Source organism: Vicia villosa, linkage group LG1 (genome assembly GCF_029867415.1).
Source record: "Vicia villosa cultivar HV-30 ecotype Madison, WI linkage group LG1, Vvil1.0, whole genome shotgun sequence".
Lineage (NCBI taxonomy): Eukaryota > Viridiplantae > Streptophyta > Magnoliopsida > Fabales > Fabaceae > Vicia > Vicia villosa.
The window spans coordinates 29536910-29549686 of NC_081180.1; positions in this window are offsets into that span (position 1 = coordinate 29536910).

A 12777-nucleotide genomic window follows, 5' to 3' on the forward strand; every position below is an offset into this window, starting at 1 on the left:
CATTTTTTGTAAACATCACAGGTACCATGGATCAAAAGAGAAGCATCAAGAAGTACACTTTCAGGAATTCAAGTGCAAAGGAATTGAAAGAGCTAGCAACTTTGGTTCCTAATCTTGACAACTTCAAAAACCGTTATGGGAAATTGATCTCTATCTTGAAGACCAAAGTGGAAAAAGGGATTCTTGAGACTCTTGTGCAGTTTTATGACCCAGTTTATCATTGTTTCACCTTTCCTGATTATCAGCTTATGCCCACTTTGGAGGAGTATTCTTATTGGATTGGTTTGCCGGTACCGAATGATATACCGTTTAGTGGTTTGGAGAAAGAGCCTCAGGTTGATGAGATAGCAGAACTCCTTCAGTTGAAGATATCGGATGTGAAAGCAAACATGACTAAAAAAGGAGGAATTTGGGGGTTGACTTCTAAGTTCTTGATTGGAAAGGCTTCTATGTTGGCTAGTAAAGGAAGTATGATTGCTTTTGAGACATTTTTGGCCTTGCTCATCTATGGTTTGATACTCTTTCCCAACATTGACAATTTTGTCGATGTTAATGCTATTCGAATCTTCATGATTGGGAATCCTGTACCTACTTTGCTTGGGGACACTTATCATTCCATTCACCATAGAAATGATAAGAAAGGTGGACTTATCAACTGTTGCACTCCTTTGCTCTATAAGTGGTTTATTTCGCACTTACCTCAAGCTAAGAATTTCTTGAACAATCCTGATGGTCTCTCATGGTCTCAGAAGATCATGCCTCTTACTAATGGGAATATCCATTGGTACAATCCTGCTTATGACATTGGTGAGATTATTGATCATTGTGGAGAATTCCCTAATGTACCTCTTCTTGGTATACAAGGAGGAATTACCTACAACCCCATTCTTGCAAGGCGTCAATTTTGCTACCCCATGAAGGAGCGACCCGCTAGTATTCTTGTGTCAGGAATCTTCTATCTTAATCAAGATGGAAATTCGGATATGAGAAATCGGTTTGTGCGTGATTGACATCATATTGATAGGAAGAGACATTTGGGAACGAAACATTGTGTTGCTCTCAAAGACTACACTAATTGGGTTCAAGCTAGAGCTCATACTTTTCAGATGCCTTATTTACTCGAGGAGCCTTCTCTACCCATTGCTCCACCTTTGTCTTCCACTATTCCTGTTGAAAGTAATGAGGGGCATCTTGAGCTCGTAGCTAAGATGAGAATGGAAAGAGATGCTTGGGAGAAGAAGTTTCATGCTTCGGAAATGGAGAATAAAGAGTTGAAGATACACTTGAAAGAAAAGGATGAAATGCTTGATATCCAAGATGGTTGGTTGATGGAAAAGGATGATCAAATCCGTCATCAAGAAGAGTTGCTTCAACAACATGGAGAAAAGCGAAAGAGACAACAAGAGGATTTATTTTCCTCTAGTAGTCAAGAAGATTCAGTTGCATGGAAGGAAGTTGCTGATAAGTTGATGGTCGAGAATGCTCATTTGAAGGCCTTTTATGAAGATGAGTTGGAGAAGCTCCGTAGGAAGCTGCAGAGAGGAGTTGGATCTTCGTCAGAAGTGTTCCCTTCTAGTTTCTAGCTTTTCCTTTGTTTTGTAATTTTGGATCTTTGAATCTTTTTGTAAGCTTTTCCATTTCTAATGAAAGAATACTGTTATGTTTTATGTTGTTTTTGTTAATGTTTACAATTAATGTCTTAAAGTTCCTTGAAAACCAATAAAAATCATTTGCATTGCCTTTCATGCATCATTCTGCATTTTGGTCTTGCATCCGAGAGTATTCCCGAGGTCTTATTCAGTGTTCTTCATACAGAATCAAGTTGTCTCACCGGTATAATACTCGAGCTAACTGCAAGAAGAAGATGGAAGGTCTTGAACAAGAGAATCGTGAGCTACGTGAAGAGGTTTTTACTTTGAGATCTGGTGTGGATTGTCTCACTGCTCTGGTTGAGACATTGATGGCTACTCAGAATCAGAATCAGAATCAGGTTCCTCCTCCCAATGCCCAAGCTCAGGGTCAGACCACTGTGATTTCTGAAATTGCTGCTACAACCATTCTTGTTGTTCCTGTTGGTGCTACTCAGCAACGTATGCCTAATGGATATCCCTGGGGCATGCCTGAAGGTTATTTGTCTGTTCCTGAGATGACTCGTCCGTTGACTCCTGTTATGGTCAATACATCTCCTATTGTTCATACTGGTCCTTTTGTCCCAGAGCCCATTTATGATGCTGCTCCAAGTGAAATTCATGACAGAATGGATGGTTTCCAAGATCGGTTTGAAGAACTGCAGAAAGAGATGAAAGCCTTGCGTGGGAAAGAACTATTTGGAAAGAATGTGCATGATCTTTGCCTTGTTCCCAATGTGAAAGTACCTGTTAAGTTCAAGCTGCCTGAATTTGAGAAGTATAAAGGAAATTCCTGCCCTCAGGCACATCTGGTGATGTATGTAAGGAAGATGTCCACTCACACTGATGATCAACGTTTGTTGATCCATTATTTCCAAGACAGTTTGACTGGAGTTGCTTCAAAGTGGTATATGGGCCTTGATAGCACCCATATTCGCACTTTTAATGACCTGGCTGAAGCGTTTGTGAAGCAATACAAGTATAATGTGGACATGGCTCCTGATAGGGATCAATTGCGAGCTATGATGCATAAAGAGAAAGAATCCTTCAAGGAATATGCTCAGAGATGGCGTGAGGTTGCCGCCCAAGTGATTCCTCCGATGGAAGAAAAAGAGATGACTAAGATTTTCCTTAAGACTCTTGGTCCGTTTTACTATGAGAAAATGATTGCGAGTGCTCCTGTAGACTTCACCGAAATGGTGGGTATGGGTGTCAGGTTAGAAGAAGCTGTGCGAGAAGGTCGTCTGGTTCGGAATGACAATTCGTCTGGTGGTGCAAAGAAGTATGGTTCTTCATTCCAGAAGAAGAAGAAGGAATCAGATGCTAATGCTGTTTCTCATGGGAGGAATAGTCGATTCAGAAATCAATCTCAACAAGTGGCGTCAGTAACTCCTGTTGTGAATTCAGTGCCTGTAGCTCCTAATAATCAACAACCAGCAAGGCGGAATCCGTATCCTCGAGTTAATATTGATCCTATCCCCATGACGTACACTGAGCAGTATCCCGCTCTAATTCATAAGAAGTTGGTTCAACCAAGGTCACCACCTCCTGTTCCAAAGAAACTCCCTTGGTGGTACAAGGCTGATGCCACTTGCGCTTTTCATCAGAATGCTCCTGGGCATGACTTAGAGAATTGCTGGCCTTTGAAGAATGAAGTTCAGAGATTGGTTCGTTCTGGAATGCTTTCTTTCCGTGATATTGGCCCTAATGTGAAGAACAATCCGTTGCCAACTCATGAAGTGTCTGCTGTGAATATGGTGTATGGGTGCCCTGGGAAGTATAAGATTTATCGTGTGGAACACATCAGAGGATCATTGGTAGAGATGCATGCCACTCTGTGTGAATACAGTCATTATGAGCATAATCATGCTGCTTGTAGGATCTGTTCAGTTAATCCTCGAGGATGTTATATTGTGAGAAGAGATTTGCAAGAGATGATAGACCAAAGGCTCATTGAGATTCTGAGGGATAGAGATGAAGATGATGTCAATGTGATTGAACCATGCTTTGAAATCCCGGAATGTGTAGAGATTGGTTATTATGGCAAAGCTACTGTAGAACCTCTTGTGATATGTTTGCCTGGATCTGTACCTTATAGTTCTGACAAAGCTGTACCCTACAGATACAATGCCACCATGTTGGAAGCTGGAAAAGAAGTTGAGATTAAGCCTCTGTCTTCTGTTGAGAATATAGCAGATGTTAGTAGAGTGACTAGAAGTGGACGAGTTTTTACTCAACCCCAAACAGTTGTGGATGTCCAGAGGAATCCTACTCAAGTGCCTGAGAACGATAATGATGCGACAAAAGTGAATGCTGAATCATCTTCAGGAAAGGAGATGGATGAGATTTTGAAGCTTATCAAGATGAGTGATTATAAGATTGTGGATCAGTTACACCGTACCCCGTATAAGATCTCTATAATGGAGCTGCTGACAAGTTCTCCTGCTCATAGGGATTCTTTGATGAAAATACTTGATCAAGCCTCTGTGGATCATGATGTGACGCTGGATTAGTTTAATGGGGTTGTGAGTAATATCACTGCGTGTAACAATCTGAGCTTCAGTGATGAAGATTTGCCTGAGGAAGGAAGAAATCATAATTTGGCTTTGCACATCTCTGTCAGTTGCAATGGGGACTCAATGTCCAATGTGTTGATCGATACTGGTTCATCGCTGAATGTCATGCCGAAATCCACTCTTGCTAAGCTGTCTTATGGTGGCACACCAATGAGATTTAGTAATGTGATTGTCAAGGCTTTTGATGGATCGAAGAAATCAGTGGTTGGAGAGGTTGATTTGCCTATTGGTATTGGACAATTTGTCTTCAAGATTACTTTTCAAGTGATGGACATTTTCCCTGCATATAGTTGTTTATTGGGACGCCCATGGATCCATGAGGTTGGGGCAGTTACTTCGACTCTCCACCAGAAGTTAAAATTTGTGAAAGATGGAAAGATGGTTGTTGTGAATGGAGAACAAGCTTTGCTGATTAGTCATCTCTCTTCGTTCCGTACCATAGAAGCTGAAGTGGTCATTGGAACTGCATTCCAAGCCCTGTCTGTTAATGATGAATTCAAAAAGGATGAAGCTTCCATTGCCTCCTTCAAAGATGCTCAACTGGTGGTTCAGAATGGACATTCAGGAGTCTGGGGACAAGTGGTGAGTCTGCAAGAGAACAAGAATAAAGCTAGTCTGGGATTTTCTGCTTCAGACAAGTCTGTGATGAAGCCGGAATCTGCTTTTCGTCCTTATCAGGAGATGTTCCATAGTGCCGGGTTCCTACATCCGACTCTTCCAGAAGTGAACGCTGTTATTGAAGACGAACCAGAGCCAAAAGTGCCAAACTTTGTGACCCATGGAAAGATGATTAAGAACTGGATCACCATTGACATTCCTGAGTGTACTCATGCTTCAAAGTAATTTGCTTTTATGTTTTTCAAAAATCCTTTCATTCTGCCCAAGATGAAAGTGAAATTGTTGGGCCATTTTCTGTTTGTTTTAAACATTAAAATCATCAATAAAAGTCATTTCGTTTCTGCATATACATGCTTTTTACCTTTTTGCTTTTTCTGGAAAGTGGTAACACAAAAAACCTTTAAAAAATGTTTTCATTTTCCATAATCTGCACGATTACATGTTTGCATATATCTTTCCTTTTTCTGAAATAATAATCACTTGTGCAGATTAATCAATAAAACCGTTGAAAGTAATGACCCTGCACCCTCTCCTAACTTCGAGTGTCCTGTGTATGAGGCGGAAGAAGAGAGTGATGAATGTATTCCTGATGAGATTTCCCGACTGCTTGAGCACGAGGAAGACACCATTCAGCCATATAAAGAGCCGTTAGAAGTCATCAACTTGGGTTCTGAAGAAGATAAGAAGGAAGTCAAGATTGGGGCACTGCTTAGTCAAGATGTTAAGAAGAGGATGGTAGAGCTTCTTAAAGAGTATGTTGACATTTTTGCGTGGTCCTACCAAGACATGCCTGGGTTGGACACAGATATTGTGGAACATCGTTTGCCATTGAAACCTGAATGTCCTCCTGTCAAGCAAAAGCTGAGAAGAAGTCATCCTGATATGACGGAAAAAATTAAGAATGAGGTCTTGAAGCAGATTGACGCAGGTTTCCTTGTCACTTCTGTATATCCTCAATGGATTGCTAATATTGTGCCTGTTCCGAAGAAAGACGGAAAAGTTCGCATGTGCGTTGATTATAGAGATTTGAACAAAGCCAGTCCGAAAGATGATTTTCCTCTACCTCACATTGATATGTTGGTAGATAGTACGACAAAATTTGAGGTTTTCTCCTTCATGGATGGTTTTTCAGGATATAATCAGATTAAGATGGCACCTGAAGACATGGAAAAGACAACCTTTATTACGCCATGGGGGACATTCTGTTACAAAGTGATGCCTTTTGGGTTGAAAAATGCTGGCGCGACATATCAGAGGGCCATGACCACTCTTTTCCATGATATGATGCACAAAGAAATTGAGGTTTATGTGGATGACATGATTGCCAAGTCCCAGTCAGAGGAAGGGCACATGGAGGATCTTTTGAAGTTGTTTCAGCGTTTCAGAAAGTATCGTCTCCGCCTAAATCCAGACAAATGTACTTTTGGTGTCCGTTCTGGAAAATTATTGGGTTTCATTGTCAGTCAGAGAGGAATTGAAGTAGATCCTGATAAAGTCAAAGCAATTCAAGAAATGCCAGCACCAAAGACTGAGAAACAAGTGAGAGGTTTCCTCGGACGTTTGAATTATATCTCCAGGTTCATTTCCAATATGACTGCTACCTGTGAGCCAATCTTCAAGTTGTTAAAGAAAAATCAGGGATGTGTGTGGAATGAAGATTGTCAAAAAGCTTTTGACAACATCAAAGAATATCTGCTTGAACCTCCCATTTTGCTCCCTCCGGCTGAGCGAAGGCCTTTGATTATGTACCTCACAGTGCTTGAAAATTCAATGGGATGTGTGTTGGGACAGCATGACGAGTCTGGTCGAAAAGAGTATGCAATATACTACCTTAGCAAAAAGTTTACCGAGTGCGAAACAAGATACTCGTTGCTTGAGAAAACTTGCTGTGCTTTGGTGTGGGCTGCTCGCCGACTAAGACAGTATATGTTGAACCACACCACCCTATTGATTTCCAAAATGGATCCAATTAAGTATGTATTTGAGAAACCTGCATTAACTGGAAGGATCGCTCGCTGGCAAATGTTGTTATCAGAATATGATATTGAATATCGAGCTCAGAAAGCTGTGAAAGGAAGTGTGTTGGCGGAGTACCTCGCTCACCAACCAATTGATGATCATCAATCTATCAGAATGGACTTCCCAGATGAAGATATAATGTATTTGAGAGCTCAAGATTGGGATGAACCGTTGCCAAAAGAAGGGCCAGATCCTGAATCCAAGTGGGATTTAATTTTTGATGGAGCTTCTAATGTTCATGGCCATGGTATTGGCGCTATTATTGTCACTCCGCATGGGTCACATGTACCTTTCACTGCAAGGATATGTTTTGATTGTACAAATAATATTGCTGAGTATGAAGCTTGCATCATGGGACTTGAAGAGGCCATTAATCTGAGAATTAAGATTCTTGATGTTTATGGAGATTCTGCGCTTGTGATTAATCAGATTAAAGGAGAATGGGAAACTCGTCATCCTGGTTTGATCCCTTACAAAGATTACGCCAGAAGGCTGTTGACGTTCTTTAACAAAGTTGAATTCCACCACATCCCTCGAGACGAGAATCAGATGGCTGATGCTTTAGCCACATTGTCCTCCATGTACAAAGTGAATTTTCATAATGAGGAACCTCAAATTACAATCAGACGTCTTGATAGACCTGCTCATGTATTTGCAGTTGAGGAATCAACATATGAAAAGCCTTGGTATTTCGATATTAAGCACTTCCTTCAGACTCAAGAATACCCACTTGGGGCATCAAATAAGGATAAGAAAACTTTGAGGAGACTGGCTGGTAGTTTCTTCATCAATGCTGATGTTTTGTATAAAAGGAATTATGACATGGTTTTGCTCAGATGCGTGGATAGACACGAAGCGGACATGTTGATGCATGAAATTTATGAAGGATCTTTTGGTACCCATGCCAATGGACATTCGATGGCTAAAAAGATGCTTAGAGCAGGTTACTGTTGGCTTACAATGGAATCTGATTGCTACAAGTTTGTAAAGAAGTGTCACAAGTGTCAAGTGTATGCTGACAAGATTCATGTGCCTCCGACACTTCTCAATGTTATCTCTTCTCCATGGCCTTTCTCTATGTGGGGTATTGATATGATTGGCATGATTGAACCCAAGGCTTCGAACGGACATCGATTCATCCTGGTAGCAATCGATTACTTTACCAAGTGGGTAGAAGCTGCTTCATATGCTAATGTGACAAAGCAAGTTGTGGTCAGATTTATCAAGAACAACATCATCTGCAGATATGGTGTACCGAGCAAGATCATTATTGATAATGGCTCGAATCTGAATAACAGTATGATGAGAGAATTGTGTGAAAGTTTTAAAATTGAACATCACAACTCTTCGCCTTATAGGCCAAAGATGAATGGAGCTGTTGAAGCAGCAAATAAGAATATTAAGAAGATTGTGCAAAAGATGGTTGTTACGTACAAGGGCTGGCACGAGATGCTCCCATTTGCTTTGCATGGGTACCGTACATCTGTTCGTACTTCAACAGGGGCAACTCCCTTTTCTTTGGTTTATGGTATGGAAGCAGTGCTCCCTATTGAGGTTGAGATTCCATCGTTGAGAGTTTTAATGGAAACCAAGTTATCTGAGGTTGAGTGGTGTCAGAGCAGGTTTGATCAATTGAATTTGATAGAAGAAAAGAGAATGACGGCTTTATGCCATGGTCAGTTGTACCAGAAAAGAATGAAGAAAGCTTTTGATAAGAAGGTTCGACCTCGTGTATTCAGAGAAGGCGACCTCGTGCTCAAAAGGATCTTGTCTTTCACCTCCGATTCAAGGGGCAAGTGGACTCCTAATTTCGAAGGACCATATGTTGTTAAGAAAGCCTTCTCTGGCGGTGCATTAATTCTTGCAACTATGGATGGAGAGGAGCTCCCACGTCCCGTGAATGCTGATGTAGTCAAGAAATACTTCGCCTAAAAATAATAAAAGACCAGCTCGCTAAGTTGAAAACCCGAAAGGGCGGCTTAGGCAAAAAAGAGCGTCTCGGTGGATTGAAAACCCGAAAGGGCGGTCCAGGCAAAAATTAGAGACATAAACAGAATAAAATACCCGGTGGACTGAAAACCCGAAAGGGCGGTCCAGGCAAAAGTTAGGGATTCATGGCAAGTAACTACATCAGACAAGACTTGATCATTAACAGTCATCTGTTTATCATGAAGAAGTTCAACACATTTCAACAGAAGCCTTTGCTTAAGGAATTCCAAGTTGAGAGAGAGGATAGGGTCATTACATTTCAATGTGCCTTTTCCACAAAATTACCACTTTCCAAACTTTGTAATCATCTATGGGATCTTGCCTTTTGCAGGCTACCATTCTATTAAAAAAGTTTGAGCCTTTACCCTTTGTTGGCAATCTTATTTCTTTCATATCTCTCAAAATGTCATTTATTGTTGATAGTAATTTTTGAAACAAAAAGAAAATTGATCTCAACAAAATCCTTTTTTGAAAAATATAAAAGAAGTTTTGTTTGATTCATGAGTGCATTACAAGGAATGGATATGTTGATGTATTCATATGCAAAAGGGGAAGAATATAACCCACTTAATGTACTTTTGGCCTGGTTCGAAGATGATGTAGAACTCGGTTATTTTGTTTTCTCAGCTCCAATGTTTCCTCAGTGTTGGGTAGCATTTATTTTGATGCCATCAAAAGACTGTTATAGCAGTTTTTGCTCTGGTGTTCAGCTTGAGACATGCTTGATTATGTTATCCTCGTACTCTATCTTTTGAGTTACTCCTTGTGCTAAGTTTTGGCAGCATATGCATCATTAACATGCATAAAAAAATAGTCATGCATTCACATTTGCTATCATGAAGTTTACTGTCAAACAGATTGCTCTTTCATTTAGAGTGTCTTAAGCAGAAAAGCTCACTTTCCTTGAAAATCCCCATTGAATTTGTTTCTAGGTGTCATACCCTAATTTTTGACCCCCCTGAGATGACATATCTTCAGGATTTTTCATCAAGTCAAAGCAAGTATCCAGAGCAGCCTGACATTCAATCGAGGGTGTTCAAAGACAAGAAAACTCAGGCAAAGGATCAATCAATAGGAGGATTAGTCTCTAACATAATCATAAGACTCAAAAGCCTCATTATTTCACCTATGATTGATTAGACACCCAACCATCTAAGTACAGAATCACTCAGATCAACAGACTAGGGTTTGGAGCCTATCAAGGACTAAAATCAGGGATCACCTTTGGGAAACCCTAAAAAGCCCCAGGAAACCATTCAAAGACATTAATCATCTTCAAATAACTCTTATGACAAGATCCACTGGACATTACACCTCAATTCAAAGTCTACACTCATCATTGTCCTCTGGTCGACAATTAGGGTTTTTGACCTAATTCACCAAGATAGTTGACTTTTAATCAGGGCATGGATCCAAAACTCAAGACATGATTCAAGAATCTCTACTACCTCAATATAATCCATTTACATCATTCATTTGAGGAAAAGATCTTGTTTCTACACAAAAGTCCAAAAATTCACTTTGTCAGGCAAAAGTCAACTGAATGGGATCACCTTTGACTTTTAAGGTTTTTGGTCAAAAAATGACTTTCAAAGATCAATATCATCAATATATGGATATTAAAGTCATTTGACCAAAGAAATTCAAAGAAATTCATCAAGGAGCAAAAAGTCGGGAATTAGGGTTTTTGAAGGCATGGTGAGAACTCAAAATTTCACCTACACAACTCAAAAAACTTCCAACATGAAAGTTGTAGATCTTGCAAAATAAAACAACATCTTACAAAGGAACTTTTTTCAAAAGTTCAATCATTTATGAAGTTTTGGAAATTTTGAAGTTTAGGTCATAAACACTTAGAAATTTTTCTAAGTGTTTTAACCTAGTTTTCATCCAACTTTGGGCTCATTTTTCACAAATTTCCCAAATGATTCTGAAGAAGACATAAACTAATGATTTAAAGTAGATGTTTAGGGCTTTCCAAATTGTGTTCAACCTTCTCCAAATTCAATTTGAGCTAAGAGTTATGCTTGTTCAAAGTTGGCCTCATGAAGTAAAATTATAGGTCATGGACACTTTTGGACTTTGCAAATTTTGTGCAAATAACCTCTCTTATGGATGCTACACGACCCATAACACATCTGAAACCATGCCATGCATTCATTTTCACCATGCCATAAGAATTGAAGAAGATTCTAAAAACAAGAACATGTGATTATGTAATGATTACATTTGTGAATTTATGGCAAATTGATGAATCACCCAAGGAATCTTCTCATCAACCAATTAGAGTTCACTTTGCATCTGAAATGTCCCCTAAGATCAGATAGAATCAATGTATAGGGGAAGCTAGCCCGAAAATGCATCATTGCATTTTGGAGATTCTTTGAATTTCTTCATGGCTAAGAAACCAAACTCACTACACTAAGCAAGCTCACCACAGCCAATTGATCTGCATCCATTTGCCTATAAATACAGAGGCATTCCTCATTCAAAAACACACCAAAGCAACAGAATTCTTGCTTTCTCTCTTCTTTCTCCATACTTAAGGTTTTCAAAGGTTCTTTGGCAAGAAGACTCGGATTCTTCAAACCAAAGCTCTTCCCTTGGAATTAAGTATTCAAACACATTAGGGGAGTCATTTAGAGGTGATCCAAACCTCTGAAACACTTCTGGGAGTGAGGAATCATCATCTTCACCTCTCACTTGGAGCTGTTGCAGTTGGGGTCGAGCAAGAGGTTCTGGGTACTTTCAGTCCAAGCTAAGCATCTCAACACCTTCCAGGAGGATCACTGAAGCTATCTGGATCGTTGCAACAACTCTGCAACACACTTTGATCAGAGCCAGATCTTCATTTTTCAGGTAAGTTTCCAAAACTTCAAACTCTATGATTCACGCATGATAAATTAAAAATGAAGTTACCAGTTGGTTTCTGCACCTTCATAGATCATTAGCCCTCAATCAATTGCATCAAAACATGCATATATAGCATTTCATGTTTAATTTCAGTTTTAGGGTTCTTAGTGTTCATGCTTGCGAATTTTATGTTACACTTAGAATAAATGAAATTAAAGAACACCATCATAATCCTCGTCCAAAAACGAGCAAAATCCATGTTTACATCTTTAAGTTTGGTTGAGAAACGAAGGAGTTAGCAAATTCAAAAATCTGAAGCTTGAGGTTGAAGATGAAGATGGTGGCGCCATTTTTTGAATTTCCCAGACTTAAGTTTATTTTATTTTGAATGATGGGTATGTTATCTACGAATTAATCGTAGTGTCCCAATGGTTACAGCGCGCGTCCAAAAGCCTTGCCTTGCCTTAGGTCTGGGGTTCGATCCCCCCCTCAGACCTTTTGTTCATTTTATTTTTCCAACTCATTTAATGCCTTGCTTTCACATATAATCATATGGGCTCTTTCCTTAAACAGGCCACGCGCGTGGCCCAGTTGGTATTTATTTTGTTTGGTAACCAAGAGGGCGTGAGTTCAACCCTTGGTGAGACCAAACCATATTTTTACTACTATTTTTCTTCCATTTTTTTATCAACTTCACACAATTATTTAACTTATCAAATAAATCCATTTTTACTTCATTTTTCACACACTTGTCATTTAATGTATATATTTTGTGAATAATCAAAAAAATCATAAAAATATTATTTATTTCTTATATTTTTATTAGGTTAAAAATAGTATGTTTTAAGTGTTTTCTTAAATACTTTAAATATATATATTAATTTTGTTTTAACCTAATTATTTGTGTGAATAATTTTATGATAAAACCCTAATTGTTTAGGTCTTAATTAAGTAAAAATCTTTATTTTTATCTTAATTAAGTTGACTTTTGTCAATTCACAAAACTGTTTCCAAATCTCTGATTAAATCAAATGATTAAGGTTTTCAAACAACAAAACCTTGTATCATTCCAAATCATTTTCAAATTGCTTTTA